Genomic DNA, 18,103 nt, shown 5'->3' on the forward strand with positions numbered 1-18,103 from the left:
TTGATGTTCTAATGCAAATTGGGATTTAGATGGGAAAGTTGCCTAAACTAATGCACACTAGAGATATGCCCTACTTTATTCCATGGGGAACGTACCATGGGTGGTACATTGACGTTGCTGTCTAACCACCAATGGGTTAGAGCAAATTCCTGATCTACTGGCATCTGTAGACCGGGAATTGAGGTAAATTACACTTCTTCTAGTCACGCATAACAGTGGAGCAACTTGTTAAAGTCTCCTCATTTTTTAAACGTTGTCTATGTGTTGCACTGTAAAGTACACATCTAAAGTGGGAAAAATAGTGAATAGATTTTGAAATGGAAGGGCCACCTTCCAGTACAGAACCGGAGCCTAAAGTACGTCCGCTTTGGGGAAAGAGAAAAACAGCACAGTATCTTAGAAGATATAGTGTGGTTTTTCTCTCACCCTATAATACAGCAACTTGGTTGATCTGCTGCTTGGTGTCAATTTAATAAATCAGCCACTGTATCTCAATCCAAATAGCAGATAGTAACTGTGTGGTTGGCTCTGCTATGCAGAAAGCAGCTCCTACAGTTCAATTACGTTTTGCTACTAAAATTCCTTTATACTCCATACAAACTAGCCTCCACAGTGTAGGGGTAATGTGTTTTACAAATGGGATTTCCCTTAAGGGTCAGAACATCAGTAAATATAACTATGACTCGGACTGCATGTGCACAGTCGTTCCTGGCTTGAAAATCCGCACAGGCACGCAAATAAGTGTCCCCATGAATGAATTAGATAGATATCAAGCTTTGGCACAGCCATTGGGTTCTGCCTATGCCAGATCTATTGGCTTTGTTAATGTGTCAAAACGGACAGCTGTGGGGTGTCGGGGTAATTAAACTAACAGTGGGAGGATCGATGGGGATGAAACTAATATCAATAGGAGTGTGGGGTTGGAGGGAAACCAAACAAAGAGCGAGTGGACAGCTGGAGAGGTATAACAAGCTGTTGGGGAGGGAGAAGCAACAACTGTAGCTGAAGGTGGGTAGGGTGGGGAGACCATATAGTGCCATGAACTCAATAGGAGTGCATCACAAACATTTAAGAAAAGTACCTGGAGTAGCTTGCAGCAAGTGGAAGGACACTGGCTGCAAACAGGAAGCTGTGCTAAGTCCATTCTCCACAGCTTGGACTGCAATCCCATGAAGAATGCAGGAGGAGATGAAAAGCCGGCAAGAAGCAGGTGGCATGGCCAGTTAGAACCCAAGAATGATGGGGAAGCCAGCCAATGGTAACTATTAGTGAGTAAAGGGCTAAGCCTGTTTTGAAGCTTCTTTTTATTTACCATACCTTTCGTTGGCAAAGCCTACGTGCTGTAGGTAAAACCTAAAAGTGGCCCGTGTGTACAGATTGTTGCACTTTTGAGTGTGTAAAGACCTGCTTTCTAGTTTTTTGCAAGGTATTGAAGGCTACCTGGATTTGAGCTTGTTGCAGGCAAGATTTGTTTTAATATCTGGGAAACTCAACTTTAAAAACACGGCGCAATAGACCAAACAACTGGCCACAAACAGCAGGATCCGTGAGCGTAGGGACTGGCATCAAAGGTGCGATCAAAAAAACTATTTTGTTGGTATTTCACCCTCCAGTAACTTCATATAGAATGCCACACAACTTAAATAAAATATAAATACAAGTTAAACAAATTTTTGAGATTTGCACTATTTTACATTGTGAAACCTTTTATTGGTTACTGTAATCACTGCAGATATCTGTGTATGTGTAACCAGAGAGCTACTTACTTGAAGTCTGGTTGGTGCAGTGGGAAATAGTGAGTTGTGTTTTTAGCCTGATGAGGTCCCAGAATGTGACAGAAAGCTCTGTAAATCATTATTTTAAACTTGCATTACCGCAGTAGTAAGTAGTACATTTATTTCAATCAATAACATAATATACATACAAAATATATCTCAAAACATACACATTTCATATTAAAACATAGCAATAGGTTCAAAAGTAAATCACTTTATACTCCTTTACGTGCATAATTCAATTTGAACTTGGAGCATACATTTTAAGGAATAGTCATCATTTTCATACTCCTTAACAGCGTTCTAATATCAAAAAATGAAATTAAAACTTGATCGATTCTTTAAAGTTCTGTGACCCTAAAATTGGATAAAAGGAAGAAAAGGGGAAAAAAAGACCAGAGCTATCGGGTTGAATCAAAATCCTCAATTCACATTACTGGCCGTCAGTGAGTTCTTCGTACTTGCTTCTCCAGTGGTAGGCAAACTCTTACGTCAAGGGCTTATTTCGGTTTCAGGTCTTTTCCACCATGCATAAAGCAAGTATCTTGATAATGTAAAAACAAGCCACCTTGTTGTGTCTGATCTAAAAATACACAAGGCATCTGTGTGCTGTGATAAAGACCACACCAGACAGGCCGGAATAATCCTGTTTTTCCTCAAATTAGCATTGGACGGGCAAAAGAATATAAAGTGCTCTAGTGTTTGATGGCTAGCGTTACATAAGGGGCACAGTAAGGTTACAGACACATTACTCCAGTTGCATTTCATGGCAGAACCCCAGTTCTAAACTGAATGTAAAGTGCATGTGCTTGAGGGGGTTCAACATCATCCATATTGGGATCAAACTTAAAGCAGCTTTTAATATCTTTTATTAAAAAAAACGGTGTTTTGAGGTACTAAGTTTCCTAACTTAAGTGCAAGAATAAGCCATAAAATCCCAATACCTCTTCTCTTTTTTTTTTTTTTTTAGCTGGGAACCCATGCTTTTAGTAATGGATTTCAGGTCGTCTCACATGAATCTCAATTTGTAGAACCATTGCTGTAATTTTTTAAACCAAACCAAGCTGTTTGTCTTCGGAGCGTTCATAATTCCTCCACTGCCTCCTTTACCGGAGTGTTATTGGTCCAAAGTCTAATCCAAATCATAAGCACCTTTTAAGACGGCTTAAATGTACAATAGACCGTAGACCAATGTCTAGGCGAAGTGGTTTTAGTGGTGTGTTCCTTGGGAGGTATAACATTGCTCGTAAAAATGTGTTTTCTACTACTTCTAGCTGCTTCAGGTGTTCCAGCCCCCACAGTTCAGCCCCATATAAGGATGCGCCCCACCCTTTGACCAGATGTATTACTAAAATTGGTGAAATTGGGCGAAAAAGAGAACTTTTGACTTTCTTTGCTATAGCATAGTCCACGTGCTGCAATGAAAGCACATTCTTCTGGATTTAGGGAGTCCATGCCAAATTCTCACTAATTCTGACTCCCAAGTTGTCCAAAACCTTAACCTGATCTAGGTATTGTGCATCAAGCCTCAATTTCCTTTTAGTGGACTTGTATAGATTGAAGACCATAAACTATGTTTTTAAGCAGTTGATTTCTAAACCCCAGTGTATTACTGCAGTATAGATAGGCTGCCACAAGTGCACATTAAGATTTCGGTTCAAGATAAATTACTTCCAAAATGTAAGCCTGACAAATATGCAGGGCAACGCACTTAATAATCTACTTAACAAACTAGATTTGATCTCAGCCATGTCTACGGTAGCCGATTCCAGTAAACTGCCTGTCCCCTCATTCAAAGGCCATAATTGGGGCTCCTTTCCAGATCACGTTCTCATCTCGGGGCGGGGGGGGGGTCTACATTCCCTCCTCCTAGAATTTAAAATCAGAAGCTGTATCTTTAGTGACCACAATCCGTATGTTTACGCTCCGGTGGAGATCTTTTCAATCCCCAGGGGAAGAAGGTGCTTCTGGTGTGCTGGCACTTAAGGATGATAGACGTCGACTTAAGTGGTCCCAGGTGAACCCCGAGGTTGTTTATCATAATATTCAGGAATCCTGCACTGTCGAGCTGACATCATGTATGTCTCTTGATTCCTCCCCCGGGAACGTACTTAAGGCCTTTGAGGATATTGTCATTAAGGTGGGGACCATGTTATCTACTACTGCCCAAAAATCATTAGCTAGAGACCCTAAGTGGTTTGACTCTTTATACTCGAAAGCCGCAAGAGAGCTAAAGGAGGGCCTAAAATCCATCCCCAGAGACCAACCATGGATTAGGCTGCTCCGCCTTAATTACAAAAGGGCCATGTCAACTAGGAAAGCTGAAATAAAGGACGCCATATGGAAAGATCTCCTAGATCCCAGCACATTGGGAAATAGTTCGAAATTCTGGGGTCTAATAAATAAAGCTTTTATTTGAGAGGGAAAGGGCAGATACTATCGGCACTAACATTTTAGAAGATGATTGGATCTAACATTTTGGCATATTCAAAACAAATTGGAGGTACCCCTGTTACGTATAGCAGGGAGGGGGATAGTAATATCAGAAAACTTGGAAGTCCCTGTTTATCCCAATAATTGGCAAAGCATTCCTGTGGCTTTCACTATAGAGGAGGTCTGGCTAAGGGAATAGTTTTTCTATATATTTCTAGACATTATACAAATGCGTCGCATAGGTAAAGATAGATACTAAATTTCAAATCAACAGTTAAATGTGACGGACAAACACTTGTTGTGACGTTAAAAAAAATATAGAATTTATTGCTTTCCTCCCAAATGGGTTACAATCTAAAACAATGTCACAAATTCATTAAAAGACCACAAAACGTGGTGTTCCACATAGTATAATACGCTCAAAACAATGGTTAAAAAGACAGTCAAAACAGTCGACGCAGCGTTTCGGTGCTTTCTTTCTTTTAACACCTTCTTCAGGACATTAGGACTTTTGACGCCATGTTATTCTAAAAGTAAATAAAAAGTTTTAGTGTTAATCCTTAATTATCTAAGTTCCTCTTGTTCTCCTCATGTTTAATATGCTCCCTGTTATTATATACATTTTCAATCGTGCCAGACCACTCTCTAAAAACAACCAAGATCTTTATCTGTGTTGGTTGCGCCAGGGATCTCATTTGGAGAACACCTGTGATTTTTCGTTACCTGTCCATCAATGTACATTGATTGGCTTAATACACCACTTTAAACATTAAACACAATATTTTGTACATATTGTATACAGGTTGTATACCATACCTGTGTCATGAAACAGATGAGTTTCAATGGGTTTTCTCGCGGGTTGCTAGCTGCTCAGGTTATTCAATTTCCTAGAGCTATATTAATTGTAAATAAAAACCCGATTTATTATTTCTTCTACATTTGTTCAGAGTGACATATTCCTACAAGGAAGACAGGTTTACCTTTACAAAGCAACCGTGAGTTTCTATTCACACGGAGGAGCCACCGTCAATGAGTGGGAATTCATGTGGTCTTTGGACCTGCGTGATTGCATAAACAGACGTATGATAACCTTACTCTCCATGATGTATTTTATATAATTGGTTACTTTCAATAAGGCAATATAGCGCTACCGAAATATTATTGGCATTGCATACTGACCTGTGGATATATCTGTGCTTTTCTGAAAATACGTTCCGAACGCTTTAAATTGCTCGGGTTCTTTTGGTTATGTTCTTTGTGCACGAGCCTACAATTCGTGAGATAAAAAGATAGTTTTGCCTAGGGGCCAACAGGTACTCTAGTGCATTTTTGGCTAGTTTTATCTGTTTGGAGCTATTTTAATAAGCTCACAATATCGCTTCTCTACTGGCACTCTCTGTAGGAGAGGTGGTAGAGTGCTTATTAATATTTATATGTTAAAAGACGGATTTTTTACCCCGAGTTATTCTAATTTAACCAAGGTAGATATCCCTCTAGAATTACATAAAATGCAGTTTTATGGAAAAACGGCTCTGGAGCGGTTTGCATTGCCCAAGATAAATCTCTACTTTCAAGTTAAATGCAACGCAGTATTTATAAGGGGTACTCTTTAACAAAAACTATTCCTGGTCGGGATTTTGCGCCCGCAGTTAAAGTCTAGGTCCTATTTCCTAGTCTCACCTTATAATTGTAGTGCGGCCTCCCTGCTCCTCCGTGTTGTCGTCTTCTGGTTAGTGGAAGAGTGACACGGGTGTACTTGCACCGCAAATTTAAGTTCCGGGAACCACAATTAACCCGGAAGTACTGCCGGTCAATTTTTTCGGCTTGTTTGTGTATCTAGCTACTGCCGATGAAATAGAACGCCTAAAGCTGTTCGGATCAGAATGTCTGTAGGTCGGGCAATGGTTTTATTTATATAAAAAAAGAAATGCCGAAAAGCGGGCATTTCGATTAAACTCCGATTTCTAATGACCCGGAAGTGTTCCTACGGGAACCGAACCAGTTTCATTAAGATTTATTAAACAAATTTATATGCCTGTGGTGACTGTTTTGCATTCGCGCAGACATGAAGCTTGTTAAGTCTGCAAAACAATTTAAAATGTATTTACCAAAAATTATTTTTGGTTAAGGGAATATTTGTGAAAACGGCGGCCATCTTTGTACAGGCAAAATCTAATGGGGTGTTGTATAGAATAAGGGTAAAAACGACATTGCTATCTGAGTTTTGATAGTTATTCAATTACAATCTAAACATTATCTTTGTGATACACAGTTAGAGGTGTTGGGGATATTTTCATATTTATATAGCTTACATTTATACATGAAGCAATGTACCAACATTTATCTATATGCTAACAACTTTTACTGTTAACGGTCTCATTGTCTTTTGTCTGTCGCTTTTACGGTAGTGTGAGCTGTATAAGTAGTTCACTATTCTGATAGCATATATCTCTAGCTACATAAACAAGAGTACAAGCATATGTTGGCGTAGCATAAATGGAAACAACCTTATATACGTACATGACAAGATTTGGCATTGTCGATACCTATCACAGACAGATGTAATTCAGAATCTATTACATTTGCAGAGGGGTTTGATAACATATATGCAAATCAGCTAATTTACATTTCAACCGGTCATAATAGCAAGAGGACAGTACCATTGTCTGCATTATGCACATGTTAATCTCTGTGAATTAGACACGGCAATTGTTGCCTTAACACAAGATATATACTGACATATGTCTATATTGTTATTATTATGCTCTTACATATTAATGAACAAGATTTTTACAGATTGTTGCAGTTTGTTTCAAAGTTACAGAAAACCGCACCAATCTGTGGTTAAGAATGGGGTCAAAAAACAGGTATATGAAACTAGTTAGATACCACCTATACTAGCTACATATCCCATTTGTTGTTAAGTCCTGTACGGAAAGTGTTGAAGAGGGACATGTAGAATTGCTCTCTTTTCTTTCTTTTGTGGTCTATGTTGCCGCCTCTAATGTTGTGTGAGAACTTCTATCGCGCACCATTTGAGGTCGTCTATCTTATGTTTCTGTGTTATCCAATGGTCCACTAATGGAGCGGATTTCTTTGATGTTCTAATAGCAGATTTGTGTTCTGTAATCCTTGTTTTTATTTCTCTCGCAGTTTCACCGATGTAGGCTTTGTCGCACGGACATTTAATCATATAGATTACGTTTCTGGTTTTACAATTCTCGAAATTTGTGATCTTATGTTCCACTCCATTATATGTCACTGACTTGCCTTTGATTAATGCTGTGCAATTTAAACACATATTGCATGCAAAATTGCCAACTGGGAGAGGTAGATTGTTAATGGTACTTTGATTCGTCAGCGTTTTTCCTTTAAAGGTGTGTACAAGACAGTTCCTGATAGTTCTGTTTCTCCGGAAACTAAACATCGGTTTTGGGATCTTTTCACCGGGTCTGTCGTTCAGTAGTGACCAGTTACGGTTTATAATGTTTTTGATTTTGTTACTGGCTGTGCTAAAATTTGTTACAAAGATTAATCTATCTTTCTTGGTGTCAACTTTCATTTCATCATTATTTTTCTCAAACAGTGCCTCTCTATTATAGTATTTTGCACATTTATATGCACGTTTGATCAAGTTTTTTGGATAGCCTCTCTGTGTAAGTTTGTCCGATAGCACATCTGCGTGTTTGTTAAAATCTTGCATGTTAGTGCAATTTCTTCTAATGCGCAGATATTGTCCGAACGGTATATTGTTCTTCTGACTATTAGGATGGTTACTCTTGTAATGCAACAAAGTGTTGCGATCAGTGGGCTTGGTGTACAGGTCAACACCTAACATACCGTTCTCCACTCTAATTTTGATATCTAGAAATTCTATATTTTCCTTATTAAATTTACACGTGAATTTTAGATTTTTATCTCCAAGGTTCAACCAAAGAATAAATTTGTTAAGTAAATCAAGGGTACCGGACCAAATAAAGAAAATATCGTCGATGTATCTCGACCAATGTGTGATATTTTCACTGAAGGGAGCCAAGTTGTTGAAGATATGTACTTCTTCAAATGCTGCAACGTACAGACATGCCAGGCTAGGGGCGCAAGTCGCCCCCATACTGGTCCCCTTTGTCTGCTTAAAAAATTGGTTGTTAAACAGAAAAATATTATTTTTTAAAATAATTTCTGCACAGTCTTTGATGAAGGTTGCATGTTGATTTAAATCTTCCGTACCTACTCTTAGGAGGCCCTCTAACATCATGATGGTATCATCCTGCGGGATGTTGGTGTAGAGGGCCTCTATGTCCATTGTGACCAACCATTGTGAAGCAATATCGTATGGAAGGCCTTCAAAAGCATGACGGATCCACCAATGCGGCCTATAGTGTCATCCATCGATTCTGTAACAGAACCTCTAAGTAAATATATTGACAAATTCCTCCAACCGATAGTATGTAAGCAGAAGGCATATATAAAAGATACGACCAGTATGATCAACAAAGTGGAAGGCCTTCCATACGATATTGCTTCACAATGGTTGGTCACAATGGACATAGAGGCCCTCTACACCAACATCCCGCAGGATGATACCATCATGATGTTAGAGGGCCTCCTAAGAGTCGGTACGGAAGATTTAAATCAACATGCAACCTTCATCAAAGACTGTGCAGAAATTATTTTAAAAAATAATATTTTTCTGTTTAACAACCAATTTTTTAAGCAGACAAAGGGGACCAGTATGGGGGCGACTTGCGCCCCTAGCCTGGCATGTCTGTACGTAGCAGCATTTGAAGAAGTACATATCTTCAACAACTTGGCTCCCTTCAGTGAAAATATCACACATTGGTCGAGATACATCGACGATATTTTCTTTATTTGGTCCGGTACCCTTGATTTACTTAACAAATTTATTCTTTGGTTGAACCTTGGAGATAAAAATCTAAAATTCACGTGCAATTTTAATAAGGAAAATATAGAATTTCTAGATATCAAAATTAGAGTGGAGAACGGTATGTTAGGTGTTGACCTGTACACCAAGCCCACTGATCGCAACACTTTGTTGCATTACAAGAGTAACCATCCTAATAGTCAGAAGAACAATATACCGTTCAGACAATATCTGCGCATTAGAAGAAATTGCACTATCGGACAAACTTACACAGAGAGGCTATCCAAAAAACTTGATCAAACGTGCATATAAACGTGCAAAATACTATAATAGAGAGGCACTGTTTGAGAAAAATAATGATGAAATGAAAGTTGACACCAAGAAAGATAGATTAATCTTTGTAACAAATTTTAGCACAGCCAGTAACAAAATCAAAAACATTATAAACCGTAACTGGTCACTACTGAACGACAGACCCGGTGAAAAGATCCCAAAACCGATGTTTAGTTTCCGGAGAAACAGAACTATCAGGAACTGTCTTGTACACACCTTTAAAGAAAAAACGCGGACGAATCAAAGTACCATTAACAATCTACCTCTCACAGTTGGCAATTTTGCATGCAATATGTGTTTAAATTGCACAGCATTAATCAAAGGCAAGTCAGTGACATATAATGGAGTGGAACATAAGATCACAAATTACTTGAATTGTAAAACCAGAAACGTAATCTATATGATTAAATGTCCGTGCGACAAAGCCTACATCGGTGAAACTGCGAGAGAAATAAAAACAAGGATTACAGAACACAAATCTGCGATTAGAACATCAAAGAAATCCGCTCCATTAGTGGACCATTGGATAACACAGAAACATAAGATAGACGACCTCAAATGGTGCGTGATAGAAGTTATCTCACACAACATTAGAGGCGGCAACATAGACAACAAAAGAAAGAAAAGAGAGCAATTCTATATGTCCCTCTTCAACACTTTCCGTACAGGACTTAACAACAGGGAAGAATGGGAGAGATTAATCCTATAACACAACACAACCAATGGGATATGTAGCTAGTATAGGTGGTATCTAACTAGTTTCATATACCTGTTTTTTGACCCCATTCTTAACCACAGATTGGTGCGGTTTTCTGTAACTTTGAAACAAACTGCAACAATCTGTAAAAATCTTGTTCATTAATATGTAAGAGCATAATAATAACAATATAGACATATGTCAGTATATATCTTGTGTTAAGGCAACAATTGCCGTGTCTAATTCACAGAGATTAACATGTGCATAATGCAGACAATGGTACTGTCCTCTTGCTATTATGACCGGTTGAAATGTAAATTAGCCGATTTGCATATATGTTATCAAACCCCTCTGCAAATGTAATAGATTCTAAATTACATCTGTCTGTGATAGGTATCGACAATGCCAAATCTTGTCATGTACGTATATAAGGTTGTTTCCATTTATGCTACGCCAACATATGCTTGTACTCTTGTTTATGTAGCTAGAGATATATGCTATCAGAATAGTGAACTATTTATACAGCTCACACTACTGTAAAAGCGACAGACAAAAGACAATGAGCCCGTTAACAGTAAAAGTTGTTAGCATATAGATAAATGTTGGTACATTGCTTCATGTATAAATGTAAGCTATATAAATATGAAAATATCCCCAACACCTCTAACTGTGTATCACAAAGATAATGTTTAGATTGTAATTGAATAACTATCAAAACTCAGATAGCAATGTCGTTTTTACCCTTATTCTATATAACACCCCATTAGATTTTGCCTGTCCAAAGATGGCCGCCGTTTTCACAAATATTCCCTTAACCAAAAATAATTTTTGGTAAATACATTTTAAATTGTTTTGCAGACTTAACAAGCTTCATGTCTGCGCGAATGCAAAACAGTCACCACAGGCATATAAATTTGTTTAATAAATCTTAATGAAACTGGTTCGGTTCCCGTAGCAACACTTCCGGGTCATTAGAAATCGGAGTTTAATCGAAATGCCCGCTTTTCGGCATATTTCTTTTTTTATATAAATAAAACCATTGCCCGACCTACAGACATTCTGATCCGAACAGCTTTAGGCGTTCTATTTCATCGGCAGTAGCTAGATACACAAACGAGCCGAAAAAATTGACCGGCAGTACTTCCGGGTTAATTGTGGTTCCCGGTACTTAAATTTGCGGTGCAAGTACACCCGTGTCACTCTTCCACTAACCAGAAGACGACAACACGGAGGAGCAGGGAGGCCACACTACAATTATAAGGTGAGACTCGGAAATAGGACCTAGACTTTAACTGCGGGCGCAAAATCCCGACCAGGAATAGTTTTTGTTAAAGAGTACCCCTTATAAATACTGCGTTGCATTTAACTTGAAAGTAGAGATTTATCTTGGGCAATGCAAACCGCTCCAGAGCCGTTTTTCCATAAAACTGCATTTTTATGTAATTCTAGAGGGATATCTACCTTGGTTAAATTAGAATAACTCGGGGTAAAAAATCCGTCTTTTAACATATAAATATTAATAAGCACTCTACCACCTCTCCTAAAGAGAGTGCCAGTAGAGAAGCGATATTGTGAGCTTATTAAAATAGCTCCAAACAGATAAAACTAGCCAAAAATGCACTAGAGTACCTGTTGGCCCCTAGGCAAAACTATCTTTTTATCTCACAAATTGTAGGCTCGTGCACAAAGAACATAACCAAAAGAACCCGAGCAATTTAAAGCGTTCGGAACGTATTTTCAGAAAAGCACAGATATATCCACAGGTCAGTATGCAATGCCAATAATATTTCGGTAGCGCTATATTGCCTTATTGAAAGTAACCAATTATATAAAATACATCATGGAGAGTAAGGTTATCATACGTCTGTTTATGCAATCACGCAGGTCCAAAGACCACATGAATTCCCACTCATTGACGGTGGCTCCTCCGTGTGAATAGAAGCTCACGGTTGCTTTGTAAAGGTAAACCTGTCTTCCTTGTAGGAATATGTCACTCTGAACAAATGTAGAAGAAATAATAAATCGGGTTTTTATTTACAATTAATATAGCTCTAGGAAATTAAATAACCTGAGCAGCTAGCAACCCGCGAGAAAACCCATTGAAACTCATCTGTTTCATGACACAGGTATGGTATACAACCTGTATACAATATGTACAAAATATTGTGTTTAATGTTTAAAGTGGTGTATTAAGCCAATCAATGTACATTGATTGACAGGTAACGAAAAATCTCACAGGTGTTCTCCAAATGAGATCCCTGGCGCAACCAACACAGATAAAGATCTTGGTTGTTTTTAGAGAGTGGTCTGGCAAGATTGAAAATGTATATAATAACAGGGAGCATATTAAACATGAGGAGAACAAGAGGAACTTAGATAATTAAGGATAAACACTAAAACTTTTTATTTACTTTTAGAATAACATGGCGTCAAAAGTCCTAATGTCCTGAAGAAGGTGTTAAAAGAAAGAAAGCACCGAAACGCTGTGTCGACTGTTTTGACTGTTTTGACTGTCTTTTTAACCATTGTTTTGAGCGTATTATACTATGTGGAACACCACGTTTTGTGGTCTTTTAATGAATTTGTGACATTGTTTTAGATTGTAACCCATTTGGGAGGAAAGCAATAAATTCTATATTTTTTTTAACGTCACAACAAGTGTTTGTCCGTCACATTTAACTGTTGATTTGAAATTTAGTATCTCCCTTTACCTATGCGACGCATTTGTATAATGTCTAGGAATATATAGAAAAACTATTCCCTTAGCCAGACCTCCTCTATAGTGAAAGCCACAGGAATGCTTTGCCAATTATTGGGATAAACAGGGACTTCCAAGTTTTCTGATCTAACATTTTGGCTCCATTTTTAAGAGCAACTCTCCTGAGTTATGTCCCCAGGTGGGAGGTAGTGATGAAATCCTGTCCCCGTTCACGCTGTGTGAGGTCGAGAAAGGTATCTTCGGCCTAACCAGTAACAAGGCTCCAGGCCCGGATGGTATGCCACCAGACCTCTTTAAATCAAATCAGTCCCTCTGGACCCCGGTTCTTACGGCTGTGCTTAACGCAGCGGTGGTGGAAGGGTGCCCAGCGTCTTGGGGCACCTCTATGATCGTCCCAGTTTTCAAGAAGGGAGATCGTAACCGCACTAGTTGTTACAGACCGATCTCCCTTATTGATTCTGTGGTCAAGGTCGTAGGTGGAGTAGTGCTAAATAGACTATCATCCTGGGCAAAAGAAAACCGGGTTATCTGACATTCAGTATGGTTTTCGCCCGGTGCACTCCACACTTGCACAATGCCTCAACCTATACATGATCCTCTGGAAGTACACCATCGCCCGTAAGGCAATGGTGTACTTCTACATGGCGTTCATGGATCTTTCCTCCGCATTTGACTGTGTCAATCGGGGGGAAATTGTGGCAGTCCATGGGTGCCATGGGGTGGACGTCCCTTTGGTCAACTTCCTGAGGGATCTGCTTATGGACACCAGGGCAAATATTAGATTCTCCCAGGATCTCTGAGTATCTAGGGACTTCACTGTTGACCGGGGAGTAAGACAAGGGTGCATTTTAGCCCCCTCCCTATTCAATCTGTACATTAATGAGCTTGACAAAACCTTGACCAAAACTGGGGTGGATTTTCCATACGTAGGGCGTAGGCGTCTCCCCGTTCTTCTTTACGCGGACGACGCAGTCCTCCTGGCTAGAACGGCAAGAGGCCTGCAGTCTTTATTGGCCGCTCTCCATGGTTTCATGGCTGACTGTGATTTATGTATAAATAATTCTAAATCCTACATAGTACAGGTTGGGACCCGCCCGAGGTGTAATTACCCTTTTATGGTAAACAGCGAAAAAGTACCAATAACCACAACCTTCTCCTACTTGGGTGTCCTATTTGATGACCACCTAAACTGGGGAGCCCTAGTCGAGAGAAAGAGGATAGATTTTACGGGTGAATGCGGCTATCTTCAGCTTTGCGAACAAAATGGGCAAGCGCCAGATTGCTGCAATGCTGAAGATAGATCAGGCAAAAAGCGTTGCTATTGGCAGTTATGGCTGTGAGCTATGGGGCTATGTAACGGTCAAGGGCATTCAGGTGGCGGAGAATAACTTTTTAAAGCAGCTACTGGGAGTACCCATTGGAACTTCTAACTTAATGACTCATGAAGAAACTGGGCTCCCATTCATTGGTGACACTATAGCCTCGCACCCTTTGCTCTTTTGGCTTAAGTGTTGGCTATATGAAGATCTTGTGCTTAATCACCAGCTGCTCAAAGAGGCCTTGTTCATGGACAAAATGCTTAACATCCCCTGGTTAAAATATCTAAAAACCTGCTTTAATGATTTGGGGAGTTCAGACCTTCTTAAATCCTGAAAAGATTACCCCTGGGGATGTGGATTACGTAAAAAATACATTTTCCCTACGGAAAAATTTAAATGGAGATGGGGCAGATATGGTAAAAACCAGCGTATGCAAATTCATCTTACTCAAAACCGTTCCATCGCTGGAACCATAGCTTACGTGGCCCCTCTTCTCATGAGCGGCTTTTACTAACAAGGTGTAGGCTTGATTATCATCATCTCATATTGGCTGCTCCTAAGGGATGCCATAGGGGCCAGTTGCTGTCTCCCTGTGGCTGCGATGATTCATCTCCACAGGATATAACGCACTTTGGTTTTTTTTGCCGTTACTATGATGCCCCCAGGAGATTCTTCTTAAAGCCCCTTTTAAAAAAGATGAATTTTACTCCGGTTCGGCCAGCCCTCTGCTCTTTGCAAATATTAAAACCAGAAAGTACCTTATTTGTGGTTGGATTTTTAAAATCGGCTTTGAGACTGAGGAAGAGCTATTTAAATTAATGGTTTTACACACCGTGGCCTCTGTTTTAATAGGCAAAATTCTATCCCAGTTTTGTTTTTACATAAATTGTATAGGTACCAGGCTTTTATTAATCTTATGCCAATATTTTTATGATTCTTTTAAAGTACAGGTTTACCATTAATGTACCTTGGTTTTAAATTTGTCTTTTTACTACTGTAATGTTGCTTTTATTGTTTGCTCTTGGTAAAACCAAATAAAGTATTTTTGATTGATTGACTAATATGCAGACTGAAACTAAGGCAAACGTCTTTATACCTGTCCCTTAAAAGCATGCACTCCACAGCTCATCAGATTAATTTACAATACCTCGCCAAGAGAACATTCTTCAATTGTCCTCATCGAGTAAAGCCAATAATGGTTTCTAAGCCGCCTTTACACTTGCAGATTAAACAAATACGTATATTTACATTTCTTTCAGGCAGCACACTCCCTGGCAATAAAACTTGTTTCTTTTTCAGCTGTTTGTCCTTTTCCCGGCTTCATAGCACTGGAGATGCCCTTCCCCAAACACCCCGAACCTTTCCAATACAGCTGAGTTGCTGAAAATGTTGGAACTAAACAGTCTCCTGCAGCACACACAAAGAAAAAGAGGATCTTTCACACCTGCCATCGTACCTTTTGAAAACAAGGGGTTGGCGATATCAAAACATCTCTTATGTCATTTGATTTTGTCCTGGAAGCAGGAGCCCTCGTGTATAGGGAACCTGGGCACTGGTAGCAGTAATACTGCTCAGTTTAAAGGGAACATATGCTGCGACTGAAATCCTATGTACTGGTCACAGTTTTGTACCATCAAACCTCGGTGGAACAAAATGACAGACAAAGATATTGTCCTGTCTGTACACTCTTTAACTTACTTGTAGATGTCGGGAAAACCAATCTTAAACTAGCCTCTAATGTTTGGGGCATGGCCCCTGTAGGAGAGTATGGTCTGCTTCTTATGGTTACCCCAACTTTTTGATGTGATTCTCTGGTTTTTCGACTTTAGTGTGGCTGTGGACCTGCTTATCAGGCCCACAGCCCAGCTGTTCTCTCTAAATTGATGCCATGTACTTTAGGTACATACCAGATTGGTTACTGGGTCACCCTTGCGAGTCCCTGTATAGTGTACCATAGGTACCCAGGGCATGGGTGCACCCTAGGCCTACCAGGGACCGCAGCATGTATTGTGCCACTCCTGGTTTGCCTTCCAAACTGACACCACAGGTCTGTTCACACAGCCTGGGTAAGGTGGTGTAATCACCCCTTACTTAGATATAGTATCCCTATATCTGTATATACATATAGACACATATACACCTATAAGTCACTCCTATGGCAGGCCTTAACAATCCTGGAGGCAGAGTGCTTGGTTTTATGTGAGAGGGTGCCCTAGCATGAGCTGAGCCCCTCTGCACCTTTCGGAAACCATCTCCTTATAGCTGTTCTATGATATGGCCATACCATATACTCTGAAGTGCTTTATAATCCTCACGGTTAATGCTAACTTTGGTTTTGCTTTATCAAAACATGTTGTGTAAGGTGTCAAACACTTTAAAATACTACCCCCCCCCCCCCCCACCAGTTCTGGCGGCGGGGGGTAGCATTTCACCCTTCTATAGGGAGAAGACGTGTAGTTACTGGTAAACCTGGTTAAAATTAAATAGAGCCTCAGCATCACAAAATGGGTGCTGCTGCCACAGACATGAGTCTGCCCTCCTGCTGCTGGCCGAAACTCCGGCAGGGGAGGCCTGGACAATAGGTTTCCTGTCCAGGGAGTTGCTGGCACCTCCCCAGACAGGCTTTAGTGTATTAGGGCTGGGAGGGCTGCATTCAGTGAATGCTTTCCAGACACTCCCTGAGGCACACAAGGTGCTCCATGCATTTCCCAGTTCAAACCGGTTGCTGGGGCACTCTGCCCCAGCTCTGGCGCGAAACTGGACAAAGGGAAAGGGGTGTAACCACCCCCCTTCCTAGGTCCACCCATACAAGGGTCCTTAAAGGTAGTCCAGCCCCTAAACTTAGTATAAGTATATGAACCCAGTCCCTAAGACTTTAGATTACCCTGGACGAAACTCTGAAACCTATATCCTGGACCTTCGACATTCCATTTCAACTGGAAGACTGAAGATATCTCCCTTGTGGTCAAGGAGTGACCACCCTGTTTAAACCGGCACCAACAGCAACTTTGCCGGTCTGCATTTTCGAGGCACCTGCCATATCCCGAAGAATCTGCGACACAGGACATGGACTTCCAGACATCTGACCCCGAACTTCGCTCACAATAAAGCTGAGACCCGTGGCAGAAACGAGAGACGTGGGACCGGAACTCCTGGACATCATGCATTTTGCAAGCTGCACCTACTTCACGAGGTATCTCAAAGTTGTGCATTGGGGTGCTTGAAGCCCCAGTCCCGAGCACCACTTGCACCGAAGCTCAGAGGCTCCCACTCCACAAGTGTCCCATGGGCCCCGCTTTTGCCAGTCAGTCAAATTTGCTTTATTAGAGGTAAAAAAAACTCATAAAAGCATAAAACATTTCAAACCGTTACATCCACAATTAGCAAATTTTTAAAACCTATTTACATCCTCAAGAGAAGAAAAAAAATGTAAATGATAAAGCATCGTGACATCAATAATGTTGGCATCTTCGCGGTTCCTTGCCCTTTGGCTAGGGAGCCCCCCGAAGACTTTTCTTTTAATCTTACTTGCTTTCCTGGTTGCTTCAGGCTTGCTCCAACTTCCCTGCAAAGGAGAAGTTCCTCAGACCTTGCTGGTCTGCACCGAAGCCTAACTCTACTTCCTGCGGGGGTTGCGTTTGACAAGGCTTGTTTGGTCCAATCTGGATACCGACGCCGCAGTCATCTAGATCCTTCGTGGGACAGCTCGAATCCAGCTCCTGGTCGTCGACGCCTCCTGGTCCTCGTGGCTGAAGAGAAAAGCTTCACCTTCTCGCCTGAATTCACCCGACATCTGGTGGCAACTTCTAGCCCCGCCCTGGTCACTGGCAAGTGACCCGGACTCTGTCCCTTCTGCTTTCAGGTTCTACAGATCTTCGATTCACCCTTGGATCCACCTGACACTTTTCCTCTGGTCGCCTGCAGCACTTCTTTGCAGATCTCCAT

The 18,103-nt window shown here is 40.5% G+C and overlaps 1 protein-coding gene across 2 annotated transcripts in view; it reads left to right on the top strand.

Annotated features, from left to right (window-relative positions):
- CNDP2 (carnosine dipeptidase 2) overlaps nucleotides 1-18,103 on the top strand; it is a 171,184-nt gene that overhangs the window by 117,309 nt on the left and 35,772 nt on the right. The window lies entirely within an intron of this gene.

Source organism: Lissotriton vulgaris, chromosome 4_1 (genome assembly GCF_964263255.1).
Source record: "Lissotriton vulgaris chromosome 4_1, aLisVul1.2, whole genome shotgun sequence".
Taxonomy (NCBI): Eukaryota; Metazoa; Chordata; class Amphibia; order Caudata; family Salamandridae; genus Lissotriton; species Lissotriton vulgaris.